This window comes from Podarcis erhardii (genome assembly GCF_964252035.2).
Source record: "Podarcis erhardii genome assembly, chromosome: 2".
Classification (NCBI taxonomy): Eukaryota; Metazoa; Chordata; class Lepidosauria; order Squamata; family Lacertidae; genus Podarcis; species Podarcis erhardii.
Window position 1 is genome coordinate 110,944,659 of NC_138498.1, and position 14,862 is coordinate 110,959,520.

The 14,862-nt window shown below is 44.0% G+C and overlaps 1 long non-coding RNA gene and 1 pseudogene across 2 annotated transcripts; one reads left to right on the forward strand and one right to left on the reverse strand.

The window, feature by feature from the left end:
• Nucleotides 1–2,637: 2,637 nt before the first annotated feature.
• LOC309337268 (large ribosomal subunit protein eL32 pseudogene) lies at nucleotides 2,638–3,074 on the reverse strand (annotated as a pseudogene). The gene has a single exon. The product of its transcript is annotated as a large ribosomal subunit protein eL32 pseudogene (transcript).
• Nucleotides 3,075–8,084: 5,010 nt separating this feature from the next.
• Nucleotides 8,085–10,736, forward strand: LOC309337424. Its single transcript, XR_014154283.1, has 2 exons — nucleotides 8,085–8,172; nucleotides 8,412–10,736. It is a non-coding gene; the product is annotated as an uncharacterized lncRNA (long non-coding RNA).
• Nucleotides 10,737–14,862: the final 4,126 nt, after the last annotated feature.

Here is a 14,862-nt window from a genome sequence, read left to right on the forward strand (position 1 = left end):
TTTGGATCTCCTGCGGTTGTCCCTGTGCCTAAGGCTTTGCAAGGGCCAGATGGAGCCAAAGTCCAGAAAATGATCTTCTGTGGGTATGAGCCAGACGCTCGTGCATGGAGATTTGCTTATCCGTCAGGTGATCAGAGTAAGGTGCTGATCAGTAAACACGCTGAATTCTTTGAGCAGGATGAAAGGCCAAAGATTTCTGCACAGCGTGATGTTCTTTCAGAATGTCTCTCTGATCCAGAGGACAGTTCTGTTGAGGAGGAAGAAGAGGCTGAGGCTGCTGATGACGACCAGGTCACTGACCAGGGTCAGGAGCAGGGTGGGGTGTCTCCACAAGTTGTTAGGAAAGGACAGCCCAAGAGTGAGCCTAGTTCTCCTGTAAGTGTAATGGAGAGGATTCGAAGACGCTTTAAGTCCGAGGGGGAATCCTGTGATGCAGAGGACACATCTGCTGGTGACAGTGAGCCAGAGGAAACACCAGAGTTTGTGCCTAGGCGATCCAGTCGCACAACCAAGGGTATTCCACCTGAGAGGTACCAGGCCACAGGTACGTGGGTAAGTTTCGCACAGTGCGATTCTGAGAGTTGTGAGGTGATTCCACAGATGCCAAACAGGTACGCCAAGGTAGGGCGCAAGGCATTGGGGAAGGGATTGATCTCACAAGGTGTTGCTGAAGATGTTACACAGGTCTTGTCAGAAAGCAACGCAAGGGGGTGTGTGAGGGTTCAGAACTTAACTGGTTAAGTGTTCTGAGCTGTGCGTCACTTTCTGACGTCAGCTGTAGAAGCTGGGAGGAGTCTGGGAGGAGACTGTACTTGTTGTTCTCTCTGTGTCTTGAGAGAGACGGACATGGCTGCAAGCAGTGATGGACAAATGTTTGAATAAAAGCTGTAAATAGACGAATCTGTCTGTGTATGCTTGCATGGAGCAAGGGAGAAAAAGACTGTTTTACACCGCTGTATGCTACTCTGCTAAGCCGTGGCCAAAGAGACAGCAGACTTACTTGCGCAGCTGAGAAAGAAGCGTGCCGGACGCTGCGAATGACTGATTGGGATCGTAAAGCTGTCTGAGTACACGGCTCAACGGTCAAGCTATCAAGATCGTTATCTCTGACAGCTCAGCCTGGGCTTGGATCCCTTCCCCATCTCCAGATCTCTCTAAGCATCCTACAATTGGTAGCAGAACCAGCTGGTTCCCAAGATGCAGAGCTCCATGGCAACCCAACATGGTAGTCGAAGCATCTCCATGGCAACCAGCCAGAGGTAAGTGAACTGGCCCACCTAGGCCTCTATGTCAGTAAACACAGGGAGGCCTAGGCAATCTACATTTGGAATAAGGAAATTCAGAAAGTTCCTGGGAGGTTGAGGTGAGAGGGAGGAGATCCCAGGAGATCCACCTGCATGTTTAAAGAGACAAAAATAAAACAACAAAACCCCTGCCCAGCCTATTGAAACTTTGCCCTCATCCCATGTTTAATCTCCTGGATGGAGGCTTTTTTGGGGGTGCGGTAGGGTTCCGGCAAGTTCCGGATGGAAAAAAAAAGCCTTGGTTATACATGAATTTACAAATCAATGAAATAAAAGTAAGCAACGCCTTGAACTGAGCTCAGGAAAGGAGAGCACATGCACAGTTCTGAGCATTGGCAAAAAGTGTACATTCAACAGTCATAATGAAACCGGTGGCCTAATAGCTGACATCACTAAGCAAACGAAAACCTTCCTCCGATCTTTTCTTGCAGCGCAATCAACAGTCAGAACCCAAATAATCATGTGATTCATTGTTAGCTTTGGTTCGCCGCCTTCAGTGATCTTACGGATCAGGGATCTCACAGCCTGCATTGTTGTCATCAAGTCAAAGTCTGGAGAACATCTGGCAACCAGTCCAGGAGCATTTGGGATGAGCCCAAGAATGTGAGATTTCAGAAAGCAAAAGAGCACTTGTGGTTTTCACAGGAAAGCCTGAAAATATGTGAACCGTATCTTATTTGAGGCTATAAGCAGAGGTGATGATGCATACACAACACAAAGACTCGCTCTTCCCCACATTTTCAGTTGCCTGTGACAAGGCGTTCTGAGTTTTGGGCAAACTATTAAGTAGTGGGTGGACATAGCAGATGACACAGAGATTTCTCCAAGTAGTTCTTTATAAGTAAGCTGGAACCGAACTGAACAGCAAACAGCTCAGCCGGCCTGCTTTTATAGGCAGCCAGCTGTCAACATTGTAACAACAGCAGCCCAGGTTTCCCGCCTAAATTAACTGACGTGGACCTGAGTGAAAACTATCTACACAATCCCCCCTCGTGGCCAGGGTGAGATCTTCAATACATAACACAATGTTATATATTTGCTTATTATGCCTGATAGATTCTCTTTCAGCTAGTCGTGAGGAGGAGTAAGGAGCTATAGAGCACAAAAAGCTGAATAGGAAAGTTCTCTACACATCAGATCAATATTTTCTGTACTAAGAAATGCAGACTGACAGGATTCCACTCCAGTTGGTTTCTGCATGTGGAACCAGTGAGAGACGGACCATTTTATCCTTATTAAATATGGATTTATTTATTTTTAGTGTTGCAGCACCCATACTTAGGAACTCACTAATTTTCTTAAAAACTTTTTGACATTTCATTAAATACAATTGTACAAGAACAACTCTTTATTCATTCTCCTCACTGTGAAGTCTGGCAGTTGGCTAGGTAATTTTGATAGCAAGCTGAGCTGCTCTTTCAACAATGACTTTCCAATTCTTGGACGAAACATTGTGAGAAATCTCTGCGCCGTAGGACTTGTCACTCATCATCGGCACCTCAGGCTCTTTGACACTGTGGACAAAGAATTTTCTGAATCCTGAAGGCAACATGTGCTTTGTCTTCTTATTACTGCCATGCCCAATGTTGGGCCTCAAGATTTTGCCCTGGAACCTTCTGCAGACTCTGTTGTCAATACCTGCGAGCTTGTGCCAGCCAGTTACGCTGAATCATAGCGATCAGACTGATGGCAGATGAACTTCTTGATCCTCTTTTTGATTATTTTAGACTTGGTGAGAGGTCTGAGGGCCAGCATAATGTCTGCTAGAGAATGGCAGGACCCAAACAGATAGAGAGCACAGAGAGGAAGTGGAACTCCCTGCCTATTGATTTCAGGCATTATGTTTTTTATATATAGTGGTACTTCGGGTTAAGTACTTAATTCGTTCCGGAGGTCCGTACTTAACCTGAAACTGTTCTTAACCTGAAGCACCACTTTAGCTAATGGGGCCTCCTGCTGCTGCCGCGCCACCGGAGCACAATTTCTGTTCTCATCCTGAAGCAAAGTTCTTAACCTGAGGTAATATTTCTGGGTTAGCGGAGTCTGTAACCTGAAGCGTATGTAACCTGAAGCGTATGTAACCCGAGGTACCACTGTACTGTTAAGCCACTCAGAGTGGCTGGGGAAACCCAGCCAGATGGGCGGGGTATAAATAATAAAACTATTATTATTATTATTACTCTTTCCACACCTGCTGAAAGCAATTTAGTCTAGGCAAACCTATCTGAGCATGTGGAAGCTGCCATGTGTTTGTATGTGTTTATCATTAATTGTTTTTGAATGTTGTTGTTTTTAACTATTCTTTTAACTGATAATCTTATTGGTTTGTTCTTTTTGGGAACTGCTTTGAGGTTTTTGTGATAATCAAGCAGTATATAAATGTGGCATAAGTAAACTGCTTCACCTCAAGCTGCATAACAACAGTAACAACAGTTTTATTATTTGCACCCTGCTCATCTGACTGGATGGTCAGAAGCTCAACATCAAAAAAACGAAGATCATGGCCACTGGGCCCATCACCTCCTGGCAAATAGAAGGGGAAGAAATGGAAGCAGTGAGAGATTTTACATTCTTGGGCTCCATGATCACTGCAGATGGTCAAACTTGAAGCTTTCCTTGTTGGGTTGAATTGCAGTTATAAAAATGAATGTGTTGCCTAGAATGTTGTTTTTGTTTCAAACATTGCAAATTGTGGACAAGATGGACTGTTTCAAGAAGTGGGAGAAAGATATTTCTAGATTTGTCTGGCAGGGCAAGAAGCCCAGAATAAAATTTAAGATATTAACTGATGTAAAGGAAAGGGGGGGACTTGCCCTGCCAGACCTCAAACTTTATTATGAATCAGCAGCATTCTGCTGGTTGAAAGACTGGCTGCTTCTTGAGAACACAGACATTTTGGATTTAGAAGGATTTAATAATGCTTTTGGGTGGCATGCATACTTGTGGTACGACAAGGTTAAAGTACATAAAGCATTTAAAAACCATATTGTCAGGAAAGCACTGTTTAATGTTTGGATAAGATACAAATACCTATTGAAAATAAAACCCCAAGGTGGTTGTCACCAATGGAAGCGAAAGCTTTTAAAAGACTCAATATGGAGTCCAAATGGCCAAAATATTGGGAAATTTTGGAGCAAGAGGGAGACAAATTGAAACTGCAGAGTTTTGAAAAATTAAAAGATAAAGTGTGAGACTGGCTTCATTATCATCATATAATGGAGGCTTATAAATTAGATAAGAAAATTAGATTCCAGATGGAAAAATCGAAACTAGAAACAGAATTGTTAGAACCCAAAACTAAGATTTTGTCAAAGATGTATAACTTGCTGCTGAAATGGAACATGCAGGATGAAACGGTGAAGTCAGCTATGATTAAATGGGCACAGGATGTTGGACATAATATTATGTTTGCTGACTGGGAACAGTTATGGACCACCGGTTTGAAATTTACGTCATGTAATGCCTTAAGAGAAAATGATTTACAGGTGGTACATGACCCCAGTTAAGCTTGCAAAGATTTACCATTTGCCTGATAATAAATGTTGGAAATGTAAAGAGACTGAAGGTACATTCCTTTGGTGGACGTGCCCAAGGATTAAGACTTTCTGGGAAATGATTTATAATGAAATGAAAAAGGTATTTAAATATACCTTCTTGAAGAAACCAGAGGCCTTTCTCCTGGGCATGGTTGGCCAATTGGTGCCAAAGAAGGACAGAACTTTTTTTATGTATGCTACAACAGCAGCAAGAATACTGATTGCAAAATATTGGAAGACACAAGATCTACCCACTCTGGAAGAATGGCAGATGAAGATGATCGACTACATGGGACTGGCAGAAATGACAGGCAGAATCCGAGACCAGGGAAAAGAGTCGGCGGAAGAAGATTGGAAGAAATTTAAAGACTATCTGCAGAAATATTGTAAAATTAATGAATGTTAGATTGATGTTGGACAGAAATTAAGTGGTTACCAGCTGTAATGTAAAGGTTGAGTAATAAGTTAAAATAAGTCATAACAAGTTACAATAAGGATTTGCTGAGTTAAGAGCCCGAACTGGAATACAAAAGGGGGAGGTGAGAGGAGGTCTGGGAAATAAGTTAATGGAAATAAGTAATGAAAATTACAATTGTTTTGTTTTTTTGTTTTTTTGTTACTTTTTGTGCATTTTTGTTTTTTGTCTGTTTTTTTGTATTAATTTGGAAAAACCCAATAAATATTTATTAAAAAAAAAATGGAAGCAGTGAGAGATTTTACATTCTTGGGCTCCATGAACACTGCAGATGGTGACAGCAGTCACGAAAATAAAAGACGCCTGCTCTTTGGGAGAAAGGTGATGGCAAACCTAGACAGCATCCTAAAAAGCAGAGACACCACCTTGCCAACAAAGGTCAGTATAGTTAAAGCTATGGTTTTCCCAGTAGTGATGGATGGAAGTGAGAGCTGGACCATAAAGAAGGCTGATCGCCGAAGAATTGATGCTTTTGAATTATGGTGCTGGAGGAGACTCTTGAGAGTCCCAAGAAGATCAAACCTCTCCATTCTTAAGGAAATCAGCCCTGAGTGATCACTGAAAGGACAGATCGTGAAGCTGAGGCTCCAATACTTTGGCCACCTCATGAGAAGAGAAGACTCCTGGAAAAGACCCTGGTGTTGGGAAAGATGGAGGGCACAAGGAGAAGGGGACAACTGAGGACGAGATGGTTGGACAGTGTTCTCGAAGCTACCAGCATGAGTTTGACCAAACTGCGGGAGGCAGTGGAAGACAGGAGTGCCTGGCGTGCTCTGGTCCATGGGGTCACGAAGAGTCGGACACGACTAAACGACTAAACAACTACATCTGACTGGGTTGCCCCAGCCACTATGGGCGTCTTCCAGCTTATGTAAAAACATAACAAAACATTAAACATTAAAAACTCCCCTATACAAGGCTGCCTTCAGATGTCTTCTAAAAGTCATATGGTAACTTGGCCCAGCCCTGTTTTCTTCACACTCTTCAGACATTCAGGGGCAAGGAAAATGTATCTCATTAGCGAGAATTACAAACCTCTGCCCCAAAGCTGCTGTGGCCTCTTTGGGAGTTTTTCACTTGTGAGGCTTAAAGTCATTCTTGCTTCAATTGCTCTGTAAGATGAAGATAAAAAACTGCATTGGCTGGGATGCCCACTTGCATTACAAACGCATTTCCTTTGCTTTGTAATCCTCATTGCAATCATCAGACATTAATATAAATGAAAATGTAAACCTTAACTATAAAAGTGGCCATGCAATGCAACCTAAGCCCGTTTAATTAGACATGAGCCTCGTTGGGTAAATTTGCTTTGGATTAAGAGACTGAGACATAATAGTGCGGACTTTGGGAGCAATCTGCTTCGTCAACCGCATGATGTTGACAGCGAAGCCGACAAATTTGCCATGCAAATACTCACAATCTAGTTTGTCTCATAAGGTGTTGCAGAGCTCATCTTGGCAGGCATTTGGCCAGGGCAACCCCATTCTGAGCCATAATACACCATGCATGAACCAGCAAGGATCACCAGGGTTTTCCCCTTCCATGGCCTCACTAGTTTAAACTGGAGCCAACCTTACGTCCGGTGTTGCACACCAGCACACACAAAAAAAGTGCTTTGGACATGACGATGACATGATCTCATCGGTCTCTTAGCAAAATCCTTCTACGGCCCCTTGACATTTCTAATGGTGGCTTACAGGGGCACCATTTGCTTCTAAATTGAAAATTTGACACTCACCACTTTTGAGACACATCAAGCCAGTGTGGTGTAGTGGTTAAGAGTGGTGGACTTGTAATCTGGTGAACCGGGTTTGCTTCCCCGCTCCCCCACATGCAGCTGCTGGGTGATCTTGGGCTAGTCACACTTCTCTGAAGTCTCTCAGCCTCACTTGCCTCACAGGGCATTTGTTGTGGGGGAGGAAGGGAAAAGGAGATTGTTAGCTGCTTTCAGACTCCTTCGGGTAGTGATAAAGCGGGATATCAAATCCAAACTCTTCTTCTCCCCCCCCCCCCAATATTTTACCTCTTCACTAATATTATCAAATTAGTTTCTCTGGAAATTTCAGATCTGCTTCCAGTATAGTTTTGGGCCAGGGGCAGCTCTTAACTGTAAGCTCCTTGGGGAGAGAACCTACACTACTACTACTTCTTCTTCTTCTTCTTCTTCTTCTTCTTCTTCTTCTTCTTCTTCTTCTGTTTTTATTGAGTTTTACAATTTTTACATTATACATATCAAATAACAAAAAAGAAATACAATTCTCCAATCCCAACCCCCCAACTTCCCTCAACTTCCCTTTCTGAGTTTTTTTTTAACATATTAACTTCCCCTGCTTCCTATATTATATCTTCATTTTCAATTCTTTATATCAATATTGTTATTCTCTTCTCATTTTAATATCATCTATGTAATTTCTATATTTATTTTATTAATTGTAAGTGTTTATTCAAACCCTGCTAGTGAGTTCATTTCTTTACATTTGTTCTGTAGATACATCATCAATGGTTCCCAGTCTTTTTAAAAGTCTCTGTTGTCTTTGTCTCTGAGTCTTTCAGTTAGCTTCGCCATTTCAGCATATTCCGTCAGCTTTTCTTGCCATTGTTCTTTGGTATTTCATCACTTTTCCATCTTTGGGCTAGCATTATCCTAGCCGCGGTTGTAGCATACATAAAAAGTTTCTTCTCTTCTTTTGGCACATCTTGACCTGAAATGCCTAATAAAAAAAACTTGTGGTCTCTTACTTGTTGTTGTTGTTGTCGTCATTGTCATTGTTGTTAACTATTAAATACCAAAAAATATTGAAGGCACTATATGCCCATATAATAAGAATGCAAATCAAAGAGCTTCTCTACTACAGTGGTACCTCGGGTTAAGTACTTAATTTGTTCCAGAGGTCTGTTCTTAACCTGAAACTGTTCTTAACCTGAAGCACCACTTTACCTAATGGGGCCTCCTGCTGCCGCTGTGCCGCCGGAGCATGATTTCTGTTCTCATCCTGAAGTTCTTAACCTGAAGCACTATTTCTGGGTTAGCGGAGTGTGTAACCTGAAGTGTATGTAACCTGAAGCGTATGTAACCTGAGGTACTATTGTAGTAAGTTTCCAGGGACTCCTGTTTGAGCATCTTAGTCTAACTCCTTATCACTAGCCGTGTCCTGCTGACAAACCTCTTCCCAGTGGCTATTATTGCCCTGGCTCACCTGGTTTTTCTCTGACTCAGCATCCTATGCCCTGTACAGGTCTGAGTGACTCCCCAATACGCTGACACACATTTCCTGCCACCCCCTCCCCCAGTGGACTTTGTTAGGATGCCTGGAAAGTTGCTTCCACTGTGGGTGGAGATGGAGCTACTTGAGTAACTCCCACAGCTCTGGTTTATCTGGTCCTTGAGGGTTTATAAGCCAGGCAGAGCCCTCAAAGCACCAAAGCCGTGAGCTTCCCAGAGGAGTGACTACTGCTTTCCTGAGGGAGCCAAAGACAACATCTCTCAGCCTTTAGGTATAGCCATTATCAGAGTGGGCTTGGGGGTACTGTAGTGTGTTTGACAGTAAAGGTATTTAAATTTCTATAATATAAATGATTCAGTGGAACAGCTCTGAGCAGTTATATTTGCAGTTTTTATGGTTTTTAGATCTTTTTAAAATAATAATAATAGCAAGGATAAAGACTCCTAACAATATATTATGTTATTAATATAAGGAGGAGTTTAACAAGAAATAAATACATGGCTACGTTTTATCTTAGCGATTAATATTTCTAACAGTGATGAAGAGAGTTCATTTTTTCCCTGCAAACGTATTGGCTTGCAGTGACTTCTAGAGAAATATGTTAGCATGTACAGTTTAACTGCAGGGAGGTCATTTCTGAGTGTAAGATGGCTGCTTGGATAACTGGCTACTTGCAAATATGTGGGATTAAAGGGCTTCCTTTTTCTTTTTGGAAATAGTTTTTTGTTTGATTTTCAAGGATGTATGCATATAACAAAATCAATTCCAAATCCAAATATTGAGATTACTCTGACTCTCCTAACTTCTTCCCATCCATTCCATGGGTCCTATTGATACTGTTTTCCACTGCATATCAATACTTCTCCAATTTTTAGTCTTTCTAAATTATACATACATTATGTTACATTACAAGTGTGCTTAAAATCCTGCCCATGTTTTAACCTACTTACAATGGTCTTGTATATAAATTATAAACTTTCCCCACACTTTTTCAAAGTTATTGTCTTCTTGGTTCCTGAGCTTCCCAGTTAGTTTCGCCATTTCGCCATAGTCCATCAACTTGACTTAATCACCCCGGAAGGGGATTCAAAGTCTCCCTGACAGGTTTGAGTCTTTGCATATTGGAAATTTGGCATTGGTTTGAGTTCAGTCTGTTTGGAAAGTACATGGTACTACAAACTCTTTTTTAAACTCTTACGTTTATGACTGCTTTGTGCTAGATTCTATCAGCTCATTTTATACTCTCAGATGTTGCAAAAGATCTTCACCTTCTCCCCTCCTGGATTCTCTAGCTCTGCAACCTCCTGTGGTGCCTCAACATGTCTTCAAGTCACCCAGGGCCTGGCCCTTCTGGATCAAGAGGAGTCCCTCCTGTGCCGAAACCCGACAATCCATTGGTTCCCGTTCCAGAGAAACCTTGGCCTGTGGGACCACCCAAGCCTGAAGGTCCTCAACCACTGGGGCCTTTGGTGCCTGGCAAGCCGTGGCCAGAAGGCCCCCCTGAATCTCCTGATCCTGGACGCCCAAGGTCCCCACAACCACCAACACCTTTAGGCCCTAACAAACCACAAACGTTTCCTGGACCATCCAGTCCTCCTAAGCCACCGCTGCCTGATGATCCTTTTCTACCATCTCCTCTGATGCCTGTTGCACCTTGGCCACCACTGCCAGAGTGGGATGATTCAGGGAAACCTCCTAGACAACCCTCTGATGAGGATTAATTTTTACATAGGTTCTCCAGGGTTCTCCTGCGGCTGATATAGAACCATACCTTCTATTTACCACACACATGTGCATTCCGGTGTCAGCAATGAGTATTCCAAGTCCAGACTGGCTCCTGTTGTAAATCTTTCCCGAATAGCTCTTGGAAGTTGAGTGACAACTGGAAAAAGGAATAACTCACCCTGTCATTGAAGATTCAATTCAGCTTTGGTGAACTGCAGAGCAAATTCCAGCCACCATTCAATCAAACCATCCTGTAATGTTGCATTTTTACCTGAAATGCAGTTATGTCTATTTGTTTATATGATCCATGTATATGTTATCTGTCTCTTTCTACCTACCTACCCAACTCTTCTGTCTATCAAGAACTATTTTCTGTAGTATGCCACCCACTTGATTACAAGCGGGAAGACAATTCTGACTGCTTCTAGCATAATAAAAGAAACTCCAAATAAAATATTTGCATTAGAAATATATATTGTTTGCTCTAATGCAATCTTCTCTGCATGTTTGCACAGCCATAATAAAACATCTGCCCAGCCCTTGCAACCATCCAAACAGTCCATTCTTCCTGGCCTGAATATTTATGGATGCACTCATGAAAGGTAGTAATTATCAAAAGGGAAGTTTTTAATGTCTGATGTTTTAATGTATTTTTAATCTTCTGTTGGAAGCCTCCCAGAGTGGCGGGGAAACCCAGCCAGATGGGTGGAGTATAAATAAACTATTATTATTACTACTACTACTACCAGTTAACAGGGCGGGTTTAGTGGCTCAGAATCTGGGCTTGCAAACCCAGTGAGTAGAGGTGTACCAAATCCATTCCAGATTTATTAGCAAACGATGATATTCTATCATTTATAATCACGCAAATGTCCTGTAAACCAGCATGGGTCAACTGCTAGCAGCTGCTCCGTAGGGAAGAGGGTTTATAAGCCCTCTGTTGTTTAAGATAAGAGATCCATTTGCTTGTAGTTTTCCAGTCTAATTAGAAAACATGTTGCCTAGATGCGTAAGCATGATAAAATAACAGAAAGAACCAGTCACTGGCAGTTGGAAGAAACATGCAAGAGGAAGTATTTGCATATTTCCCTCTGAATGAAGGAAAAGGGTTCCCCCCACCTCGAGGGCATTGGATAATGACTCCTTTGGGCACAGAAGGAATCTAACCAGACAGTCAAGTGGAAAGTGAGCTTCTTGTACCTACTAGTGGAGCAACTGCCACTTCCAGCCAGAGTTGCTTATGCACACAATAATTTTCTATTCATGTTAGCTGTGTGGAGCAATTTGCACACGCAAAGGAACGTGTGCTCAAGGTCGGCCCTACTGTTAGGCAGAATGAGGCAGCTGCCTCAGGCGGCTGGTCTTGAGGGGCTGTGGTGGAAGCCACCAGATATTCTTCCCGGCCATAGCTTTATGTAGGAGAATAGAGCTCTGTGTGAGACATAGCACAGCTATAAGAGAAGAAGAAGAAGAGTTTGGATTTGATATCCCGCTTTATCACTATCCAAAGGAGTCTCAAAGCAGCTAACATTCTCCTTTCCCTTCCTCCCCCGCAACAAACACTCTGTGAGGTGAGGGGGGCTGAGAGACTTCAGAGAAGTGTGACTGGCCCAAGGTCACCCAGCAGCTGCATGTGGAGGAGCAGGGAAGCGAACCCAGTTCACTAGATTACGAGTCTACCGCTCTTAACCACTACCCCACACTGGCCCCCTTCTATATCTACCCTTCGGCCCCCACATGTGAGATGCTATCACAGAGATGGCGAACCTTTTAGAGACCGAGTGCCCAAACTGCAACCCGAAACCCACTTATTTATCTCAAAGTGCCAAGACGGCAATTTAACCTGAATACTGAGGTTTTAGTTTAGAAGGGGAGGTTGGCGCATCCATGTGGAGAAAGAGTGGAGCAATACAGTGGTACCTTGGTTTTTGAACAGCTTAGTTCTCGAACTACTTGGAACCCGAAAATGAGTGTTCTGGTTTTCGAACTTTTTTCAGAAGCGGAACAGCAACACCCCCCCTCCTGCTCGGGAGGCACTGAGTGAGGGAAGGCTGGGCCTGGGCGGCAAGCCAGCGGGCAAGGGATATCACCCCCCCCCCCAGCCTGCTCCTGCTTACAGGCAAGTAGGACTGGGATCTGGCTGCTCTGCTAGGCAGCATTGCTGCTTGCACGGGAACAGGAGCTGGATCGGGGCTGCTCAGCTGGGGAGGTGCAGGCTCCGTCACACTCTCCATTGAGGGGTTCGCGGCTGCACTCTCCTCAAGGGAGAAGTTTAAAGGAGCTCCCACCTCCGCATCAGATCTCCACCAACCCCGTGCAGGCAGTCAGGCCGAAGAGTTGCTGAGGTTGGGGAAGGTGGAGGCAGCATCTGAGAGCCTCTGCACCACTTGAAGGCAGCCAGGCGCTGCTCAGCTGAGCTGCCCGCTCCCTCGCCTACTTGCGGGCAAGCAGGAGCAGGGTGGGGATCTCTCAGAAATGGAGGCTTCGTGCTTCCCAGCTGAGATCTCCGCCCTTCTCCTGCTTGCCCACAAGTAGGAGCGGGATCGGGCAGCTCCGATGGGGAGCGCAAAGCCTCCGCTCCACTTCTGAATCCACTCCCATTGTCTCCAACCAGAAGGGGTGTAAAGCCTTAACCTTGCAGCAGCAGCAGCAGCAGCAGGAGGAGGAAGGCGGCTGCTCAGAACACTCGGCGGCCCACCAATGTGGCAGTGCGCTTCTGAGCGCATGCAAAGCGCTGCACCCTCCCCACCCACAGTGGAGGCTCCCCAAGGGAAAATCACTCTGGAGGTTGTGGCTCTATTTTGTACACACACACACACACCGACGCCTCATCCAAGGCACTTCTACTCAGACACAAGTTGAGCTGAGGACTCGACGCGCTGCCCTCGCCTTCTGTGCTGGGGCGACGGCACGCGTGCCCACAGGGAGGGCTCTGATTGCCCCTTCTGGCACGCATGCCATAGGTTTGCCACCACTGTGCTATCCTAATACTCATAATGAAGTAAAAGTCCAACGCCAGTCTGGTTGACTTCTGTATGAAGAATTAAAATGGCGTTATCGCGTCTTTCACCTTAGGCCGTGAAATGACTTGGGCTGGCTCTGTGTGTGCCCCATTGAAAGGACTGGGGGGGGGGGCGTATATTAAGGGCAGAGGAAATCTGAATGCCCATCAAACATCTTTGCCTGGTAGAGATGAGTGACACTGGAAATTTTGGGTTCTATCTGTTTTTCAGGGCCTGTGGGATAGCTCAGTTGGTAGAGCACGAGACTCTCTCAATATGATTCAGGGTTGTGGGTTTGAGCCCTGCATTGCACAATTAGATTTCTGCACTGCAGCTGGTTGGACCAGATGCCCTTTGTGATCCCTTCCAGCTCTACAATTGATTCTCCACATTCCTACATCAGTTTGTGTTTCCTTTTTAAAAAAGTTTTTTTGTGAAAATTCATCCATGCACATTTCTCTTGATAGGCACATTTTTGTATGCACTTTTGTCTAATACACTTTTTTGTTTTTGCAAAGAGATTTTTGTAATGAAATGCAATTTTGGTATATTATTTTCACTAATATATGCAATTTTATGCATACTTTGCCCTAATATATGCATTTTTTGTATATGTTACTGGACTGGGGGACTGCATTCCAAAATCTGAAGAAGCGTGAATTTCAAAGGGTGGGTGTGTTTCGGCATGTGCATTGTTTCTGAAAGTGTGAATTAAGTAAGTTCCCCTTTAAATGGCAACTGAATCCCCTCCCCCATCCCTAGTGCCCAGAGCAGGTGACTCCCATTTCCATTTTTTGGGGGTCAGAATTCTCTAATGTAAAGAAAGCGCACTGAGCCAATAGCAGCACCTGTTGTGAGCATCACTCACCAAACATTAGAGGGCTAAGATACACCCTGAATGATTGGTCATGGGGTGTCAGCGGTGTTGGGGTTTAATCAAACCTTCATACCCAGCAGGCATAACTCACCTTGCATGCTGGCACAGAATGTCAAGGCCAAGGCACCAGTGTGCTATTAAAACCCTGCCTATTTTATTAATTATATGACGCTGCCAGACACAGAACCTGCAATACCTCAGCTAATCTTGTCAAATAAAAGTTCCCTTCCCTGGAGGATACAACTGAGGTGACAGCAGCAAATTACAGAACAAACAGCAGCTTGAGGCTTTGTGTGGGCTGGGAAGCGTGCTGTGCAGTCAGCAAGTCTGTGTAGCAATGAAGCACTGGGAATGAGAAGTGGTGCTAACTATTAGACACATTATAGGTGCCTACTTTTGCATATATCAGCATTTGCAGAACAGGATAGCAGTGAGTCATAATTGCTTAATGGGTTTTCTTTATGATCTATAGATAATCCCTACTGCCACCTTCTGCAGTCAAAGAAGTGCAAGTTTCCCCATGGAATTGGATTCCACAATTGCACACCGAAGTCTCATGTTTGTGTTTGGTGATCCCCCAATGTTTTGCAGAATTTTGTGGCAAAGGAAATAGTACCCCAAGTGCTAACTGGAACATCTCACCCATCAGGGGATCGTTAGCATGCGACTATGTAACTTCATTACATTTTTAGGCTGAGAAAACCAAGACAATGCAAAAG